At 41.5% G+C, this 8,919-nt stretch overlaps 1 non-coding gene across 1 annotated transcript; it reads left to right on the plus strand.

The window, feature by feature from the left end:
• The first annotated feature begins 7,376 nt into the window (after positions 1 to 7,376).
• trnastop-uca (transfer RNA opal suppressor (anticodon UCA)) lies at positions 7,377 to 7,463 on the plus strand. Its single transcript has one exon. It is a non-coding gene; the product is annotated as a tRNA-Sec (tRNA).
• Positions 7,464 to 8,919: the final 1,456 nt, after the last annotated feature.

An 8,919-nucleotide genomic window follows, 5' to 3' on the forward strand; every position in this document is an offset into this window, starting at 1 on the left:
CCTCCTGGCTTGAATTTAAACCTGGATTTCTCAGGCTGCCAGGCAGAGAACTGAGCCCATGACCAGGGATGACGTTTCACAATATTTCCCAGACAAAAAAGTTTCATATCAGAGTTTCAAAGGTGCTTCAAAGCCTATCAGCTGTCTGCTCTACTTCAAAATAGTTTCTTTGTGCCATTAGAACAAGAGAGCAGTTTGGGATAGAGATTATTCCACAGGGATGACAGCACCACATCATCTGTGTATCTGAGATGATCTTAGTGTACTGGATTAAATAACATGGCCTGGGAATGTAAAACCACATTTACCAGTCTCTTTGAAGATACATACTGTCCTGTAGTTTTGCTCCCTTCATTTACTATTTTTATACAATCTGGCTTCATAATGTTTTTTTCAAATGCTCTTAATTACTGTAATATGTTTCACTCTCTGCCACATCATATTCTACAGTATGTACAAGTAAACAGTCCATCCATGCCAAAATACATACAGTACATACTGTATAGCTGTTTCTATTTTAATATGGCTGTAAGCAAAACTGGGCAGGTGTCTGGTTCAGTTCATCTAGTTATTCTATTGTAGCTGGCTCTTGGCTGTTTGACAGTAGAGTGTCATTACTGGTTTTTGCAGTTGAATTCTTGTTCTGTCCTTTGATCCAGTGTTGTGCCCACATGATGAGGATATAAGTGCAATCCCTTCATCTTCGAGCTATTCAGCTCAAACCTATTTATACAGCAGAGGTGATATCTTAGGCATTTCTTACAAGTGGAATGGAAACAGAATGTGGGAGGATGGAGAATGAGTTCACTGATGAGCTCATTCTCCCATCTCAGCCACTGAACTCTGTAGCTCTTTCAAAGCCTCTGTTGGCCTCACAGTGGTGTCCCTCACCAGTTTCCTCCTGGCCCAGCTGCTCAGTGTGGAGGGACAGGCTGATCTAGAAGCTACTGTATCTACTGTAGGTGATTTACTTCTTAATGATCTACCTCACTATACTCAAAGACAAGTTAAGGGTCTCTAGAATGTTTTATACCCTTCTCCTGAGCCGTGCCTTTATACAGCTTTATCCCTGAGTTGTTTTGAAAGGTGCTTGATCTTCATGGTTCATTTTTTTGCCTGAAATTCTCTTCTTGACTGAGGAACCTTACAGAGACAGGTGTACTGTATTTATTCTGAAACGATGAGAACACTATTATCACACAGAGGATAATAGACAGAGGCCACTGACCTCCTAATTGTGTGGTTCATTAAGGTTATTTTGTGTACCTAATTTAGGTTTGCCACAACAAAGACTTTGAATACTTTTGCAATCTTGACTTTTCCACGACTCTGTGTTATTACTGCTCTATTTACTTCTTTCTGTTTTTGGCTTTGAATATGTGGAGTAGAGGTTTTGTTCTTGTAAATATTATTGGCTACTTTGAAAGTGTCATGACTTCAAGCATTAAAAGTGTACTTTTAATACTGTACTTTTTCATACAAATAGGAGAAAAGTTGTATTTTAACATCTCTTTCCTTGGCTGCAGTAAGGTACATCTATGATGTATTATGGGGACATTGTAGTGTGCAAGTCTCTGGACACATAACTGACAGGTTGTGGGTTCGAGTCCCTGCTGCAGACACTGCTGTTTTATCTTGAGTGCAGTACTTTACCCCAGTTGTTCCAGTACTCCCAGCTGTATGAACGTGAACCAGCACTGCTGGGGTTAGGTTCTGTGATCCTGTGGTTTTGATCACTTCACACCTAGAAACCAGGATAAACTCTGCCTCAATGAATCTTTAAGTGTGACTTGAACAGAACTATTGTACTCCATGCATGTTGTGTATGACGTTTAAGTGCTGATGTAATCTGGGCTGTGAAGGAAACAGTAGAAGCCATTGTAATGTAGAAGGCAAGATACATGTCCCTGCTGTTGGTCAGGGTTGTATAAAAAGATCCTGGTGCCTTACAGTAGGTCATGTTCTTAATTTTGTCTAACGTCATAGTTGACAGCAACAAAGCAATCCAAAATCTTAGTGTGCCTTATTCTGTCAGTCCACAATGTAATGTCTTATTGACACGAAACAGCGACAGGATGAGATAAAAGTTTAAATTAACTAAAAAAAGTCCTAGATAGATGAACAGCAGCAAACAGGCTGCTCACCTTGAGATGGAGTTGATGTTTAATCCTCTTTAGCTGCAGCAGATGGCAGTAAAGAGTTATGGACACTATAACAATCCAATATCGTTGCACTACCCTCAAAATATTTTATTAGCAATGCCTTATCCGCAGCCAAACCTTTCTTTAAAGTTAATAGATCAGCAGCCTGTATACATGTATATGAGATACGTCCCATTGTGTATATAAGGTACCCACCTCTTCAGTCTCTCTAATAAATAGAAATGTAAATAGAAATGAGCATACCTCTACTGGCATCCTCAGACAGATCTGATTGACTGGCTGCCAACAGGGCCAGTCCAAAGTTAATCCAGCGATGGGATTTTAAGTTTCTTTTTTTCTAGTTTAGAAGGGTAGCACTGGCTGCTTGGCGACACTGATAAAACTACTCAGGAGAAATAGGAGTAGTCACTCTCTACTACAGCCTTTCCTTCCATTTTTCAAATTCCCCCCTTCTGTCCTGTTTCACTTCCCCTCCCTTCTGCCAACTGTCTTCATCTGACCCTCGACCTCAGAGAGCTGGGACCTGTCAGGGATGTCGTGCCCACAGTGCAGCTCTATGCACGGATGTGAGGTGACGTACATGGATGCGTATCGATCATAGGCAATCTTGCGGTGTGAGCCACAGAACCAAGCCATCACCAGGCTAGTCTTAAGTCAGGTGTGGCCTAGATCCACTGCCTTTGCACTTTGCTTTTTACCCAGAGCAGCAGGAAAGAGGGAACAGAACTTCTCTTTGGAGGTGCATTTACAACCAGGAACAGGAGGCACGTCTTTACACAAAGGGTGGTGGGAGTGTGGAACAAGTTATCCAACCATGATCTTGAAGCTGATGCCCTGGTTTCCTTCAAGAAATATCTGGATGAGACACCGAACTGGCTAGATGGGCTGAGTGGCCTCCTTTCTTATGTTCCTATTCTCCAGGACCACCTTATTACAGACTTTATATTCTTGCTTCATGAGGGGGTTTTCTATGGATTTCTTTTGATGTCACTTCGAGGCAGTGGATCTGTACAGACAGAAGCTTAGTGAAGGGAGACAAAAACAGAACAGCTGTGTTCAGGCAGTGTATAACTCTGCACAGTGGTGATCTATTCACTCAGGTACGCCAGACCAAATCTCTTTTCACAGAGAACTATACCACAATGTGAGAATCTATTTTTCATTTTTTCATACATGGCTCCAAACTATTTTAATTTTTTTCTGATATTTAGGTATATCTCCTATTAAAAACTAAGTGGAAAGTCAACACCAGAACAGATGAAACCACAGAAAAGGTTTGTATATCCCCAATATAATTATGGGAGTTGCACTCTCTTACAATAATACCCTTATTTACTTGAAACTGTCCTTTTCTTAAATAACCAAAAGGTTCATGTTTATCAGTTAAATGTTTTTTGAGATGCAGTGTTGTATGAAGTAGAAAGTGATTAAAGTAGATGAAATAATTTTAATAACTCCTAGTTTACTTAGCAAAATTATGGGGAAATTAGAATCAGGTGGTTAAAAAATGTTAAATAAGTAAGCAACGACTGTATTTGGGCAGCCCTTTCCTATATAATAATCAGAAACTTGGGGAGTTTGGTCTTCATCATAGCAATTATTGAAAACATGTAATGCCATAATCAAAACAGTTTTCAAAGGACTTCTGAAAAAGAGTAGTTGATGTTCATCAGTCTGGAGAGAGTTACAAAACCATTTCTAAACATCTGAGGCTCCATCCACCCACTGTCAGACAGTCTACAAATGGAAAATTGTCATGACCGTGGAGACTCTACCCAGAACCAGTCATCCTGCCAAGATCTCCCTAAAGAGCAACCCGGAAAATCATCCAGGAAGTCTCAGAAAACCTCAGAGTAACTTTTATGGATCTGCAGCCTTCTCTTGTTGAGTTTAATGTCAGTGTTCATGCCTCAACCCTCAGGGACAGACGAACAGCCAGGAAGAAAGCACTGCTCTCTAAGAACATTGTCACACGTCTCAGGTTCACCAAAGAGCACCAGGACGAGCCATGGGACTACTGCAAGAGTGTTCTCTGGACAGATGAGTCAAAACGTGATGTTTTTTTTTCACAATGAGAAACAGTTTGTGTGACAAAAAACCAAACTCTGCCTTCCAACAGAAGAAGCTCATCCCTATCATCAAGCATGGTGGGAGTGAGGAAGGTGTTCTCCGACTTTCAAATAATTGCTTCACTCCTGCCTACAGAAGTAAAATCAATGAAACCCAGTATAGCCTGGAAATAAGACAATGCAAAGGTTGAAAAGAACTTTGGAATAGTAATATATTTTTTTTTTTTCATTCTTTTCAATGGCAGGTAAAATAGTCTTACAAAAGATACTTCTCCCTGACCTTTTTTGCAGGATATTTGCAATCAAACTGTTAACAATACAGGAGAAGAAATGCTGAAATAGATATTTTCCTGTACAAAGGAAATGCATCTGTATGTTGTTTTTTTTATGTAACAGAACATTGGCTCACCAACTGTGAAGAGGCAGCATGCTCTCCCAGGCATTCGACTGACTAATACTTGTGCAGATTAATTGCTAAAATGGATCATTTCAAGCAGGAGGTTAAGGTGATATTTCCTGCGTTATTTTAGGCCTCATAGAGGTCTAGCTAGTAACCTTAGCATTGCCATAATCATTCAGTTGCCAAGCAACAGGCATCACTGAGATAGAAGGTGGGCCTGGGTGTCAGCTTTTACCTCAGAGCCTGATTCAGAAATAGGAGCATTATAATCAGAGCAGCAGGAAATGTCTAGGGTCCTAAATATAGCATCAGCGGAGAATGGGGAGAGGCAGAGGTGGGATTGTGCTGGAGGTTAGAGCTTAGCTCCTTGGGAGGCAGCCCAGGTCTTCAGTACCCATACACGTCTGGGTTTATATAATAGCAAATGCCAGTACATCCCACACAAATGGGCAGCATTTATGAACAGCCCAACAGGTCCCAGGTGTTTTAAAAACAGAAACTTTCAACTGATCTCTTTTATCAGCATAAAAATAAGATCTCCCTGTCCTCTAACTTTAATGGTTTCCCTTTAATCCGTTTCCTTACCTCAGCATTACTGAAGGGGGCATAGTGTCTGTTCTCTGTTTATTCTTGGTCTTCCACAACTTCTTTACACAAAGGGTGGTGGGAGTATGTAACTTCAAAATAACTCAGCCATGTTGTTGAAGCTGATGCCCAGGGCTTTTTTGAAGGTGGATGACACCCAAAAATCAAATCAGCTGCTAACTACCATACAGGCTAGATAGGTCAAATGGTCTCCTTTCATTTGCAGTCTTTCCTATCTTCCTTCTTAAGAGTCAGTGTTTATAATAATAATAATAATAATAATTTCTTACACTTATATAGCTCTTTTCTGGAAACTCCACTCAAAGCGCCTCACAGGTAATGGGGACCCCCCTCCACCACCACCAATGTGCAGCCCCACCTGGATGATGCAATGGCACCCATAGTGCGCCAGAACGCTCACCACACACCAGCTCTCAGTGGGGAGGAGAGCAGAGTAATGAAGCCAATTCATAGACGGGGATTATTAGGAGGCCATGATTGGTAAGGGCTAATGGGAAATTTGACCAGGACGCCGGGGTTACACCCCTACTCTTTTCAAGAAACACGCTGGGATTTTTAATGACCACAGAGAGTCAGGACCTTGGTTTTACGTCTCATCCGAAGGACGGCGCCTGTTTACAGTATAGCGTCCCTGTCACTATACTGGGGCATTAGGACCCACATGGACCGCAGGATGAGTGCCCCCTGCTGGCCACACTAACACCTCTTCCCGAAGAACACTTCCAGATTGCATCTGAGCTGGTTACAGAGTGAGAGGCCCCTGAAAACTAAGCATAAGGATAAACCCCATGATTAATACAAGTTAATACTTGTAACCCATGGAGAAAGTTGGGGTCTGTATAGACTTGGTCTTGGACAGCCCTGCTCCAGGGTTTATAGGGTGTTTCAAAAGGTTGAACATCAGTCTGCATACTTGTCTGATCAGGGCCTGTGGTGTGAAGTAGAACTACTGTAGATACTCACTTGGACATCAGTCCATCGCAGGGCAGATAATTAATATAGCCAGCATGTCTTAGAAAAGGGGTACGAAACCAGAGTGCCTGGAGAAAACCATGTAGACTAGAGAACATGCAAACTCCACACAGAACGACTTCCAGCCAGAATTGAACCCTGGACCCAAGAAATGCAAGGGACCATGACCACTGTACCACCCCTGACAGAGCCCCTTGCAATTACTCAAAGCTCGGGTGGAATGAGGCTTAGAACATGAAGCCTATTGGGACCAGGGTCACAGACCCCTGATACACAGTAAGGAGGAATTCAGGACAAGGGCAATACTGGTGCAGAATACTCCACCGCCAGGTCTCCCATTCACAGGCAGTCCTGTGTGCGTAGTGTTTTACACACCAAAAGAACCACATTTAGCAAAAGAACCAAATTTCTAGGAACAATTCAATTCAATTTATTTTTATATAACGCTTTTCACAACAAGGTTCCCCAAGACGCTTAACAATGCAAGTGACCATACATTTTGTGAATACAGAACAGAAGACTGAAGAAAATAGTGGAGAGGAACCAAAAACTCCTTAGTAAGGTGAAAGAAAAACCTCTAGGGGTCCAAGGTCAACTGGTTGCCTAACCCCTTTGGGCATACTAAGATTATATAATTTAAAAAGGAAATAAATGAAAGGGAGTATTAATCCATCCATCATGTCTTCTGTATGTCAGTACTCCATGCAGATCTCTGCAGACCAGCAAAATCCTCCTAAACGATAGCTATATCCACGATGCCCCTCTTGGATCCATGGCTGCAATGCAGCATCCAACTGCTATTCTGCTATTCACTAAATGTTTATTAGTATCACTACCACTACTAGAACTGACGATAATAGCTACAATTATCATTTCAAGTCATGACACAAAAATGAGTTGAAAAGGCAATACAGCCAATCAGACTCCGTCTAATTTGCATACCTCCCAGTAAGCTGTGTAAGAGAAAAGGAGTTTCTATATTTTGTACAAGGAGGCCATGACAGTTTAATTTCTGGCATTTATTCGGGGGATGTATTTATTAATTGTGCATCAAGATAATATTTAATCGTGTAAACAACTCTAGCTCTTAATTTTCGTACTCACCATAACCGGGTTAGACAAAAGAAAATTGTACTACATATAAGGATCACCTGACTATTGTTGGATGCCCGGATGATCCTCAGTGGTCTGGGGTGCAGGCTTCAAACCTGTAGCTGTCTAACGACAGAGTGGTTCAATTCCACCTTTCGGGCGGATTCTGTCTATAAACGCATAATATCCCCATTGCTTTTAATACTTATAAACCTGCCAGGAATATTTGCTTCCTGACACTAACAGTTTTGTAGTTTCATTAAAGCGAGCCGCTGCCACACAAAGCGGAGTGACGTCGAGCCCTGAAAAGAAAAGGTCTCTGAAACGCGGACGTGGGGGCATAAGGCTGCGCAGCCAGTGACGTCACGGCTGCGCCGGCTTTCTGCCTTCCTTTACCCGCGCGCGTTCATGAGCATTTTTGAGACAAGGAGCACCAGAACGGTGCTACTCTTCCCGTTTGGAATTAGTAGTTTACTCATTGGAAGATCACATCCACCCCTTTGTTAATAGAAACCAGGATATCTATTTCCACAACATGGCTAGGCAGCTTGTTCCACTCTCCCACAACCCTGTGAGTGAAGACGTGTGCCTGCTGTTCTCGGGCTTTAAATGCACATCCGCATAGTCTCCACTTGTGTCATAGTTTGTGCTTGTGTCCTCTAGTTCGTTTTTTACTCTTTATTATAATGACATCCGCTGGGTTGACTCTGTCAGATCCTTTCAGGATTTTGAACACTTTCTTCGGGTCCCTTCACAGTTTAAGACTAAAGAGACTCAGTTCCTTCAGCCTGTCAGTGTAGGACAGGTCCGTAAGCTCCGTCTAAATGTATGAAGTTGTTCTTCTCTGTACCGTCCCGATTAGCAGTATGTTTCGTTGCAGTGACTGGTTATTTTTGGCTCAAGTAGCCTAAGTTTTTATTTAAAGATATAGCATTCATAGCACCTTTACCATTTTAATCAAAACCACTGACATCTGTAAAGGTGTGTTTTAAAATATTTAAAAAATGTTATCATTGTACTTTTAATTTTTCGAGTTTCAATGTGAACAAAAGCATTGATTTTTTTAACACATGCCTAGTCAAAACACTTTAAAAAATCGTCTGTAAAACAACCAACGGAAAAAATATTGTGCTTTTACTCTAGTTTTTAATATAAATATAAGTTCAACCAAAATGAACTATACATGCAAAACCAGGCGTTCAGGGATGCGTTGTTAAATGTTCCCGTAAAAACACACCTCGTCTTTGACGTCTCTTACATGAGATCATGAACTACACAAAACAGTTTTCCTGGAAACAACGAACAGCTACCGCTCTTAAAATAAAACTACGTCCACAGTACGTCCACAGTACTCTGAAATCCATTGACCTGTTGCTTCCAGGGAATTGTGCTTGGCGTGACGTATTTGAATTGGAGTTCCCATGACAACATGATGCAACTCTATTTGACATCACATCCCACTTCTGTTTGCATATCTTAACGAGGAGCGGGACGTAATTTATGTGCGCGCGCCGTGCAGCCGTTTCCTAAGACTCTATTACTGCTAGTTGTAGTCGTTGTTCTTGCTGTTCACATAGTAGCATTTCCAGCTAAGCTTTATTCAAAAATTTAGCTCAAA

This window comes from Atractosteus spatula, chromosome 2, assembly GCF_055471065.1.
Source record: "Atractosteus spatula isolate fAtrSpa1 chromosome 2, fAtrSpa1.hap1, whole genome shotgun sequence".
Classification (NCBI taxonomy): domain Eukaryota; kingdom Metazoa; phylum Chordata; class Actinopteri; order Semionotiformes; family Lepisosteidae; genus Atractosteus; species Atractosteus spatula.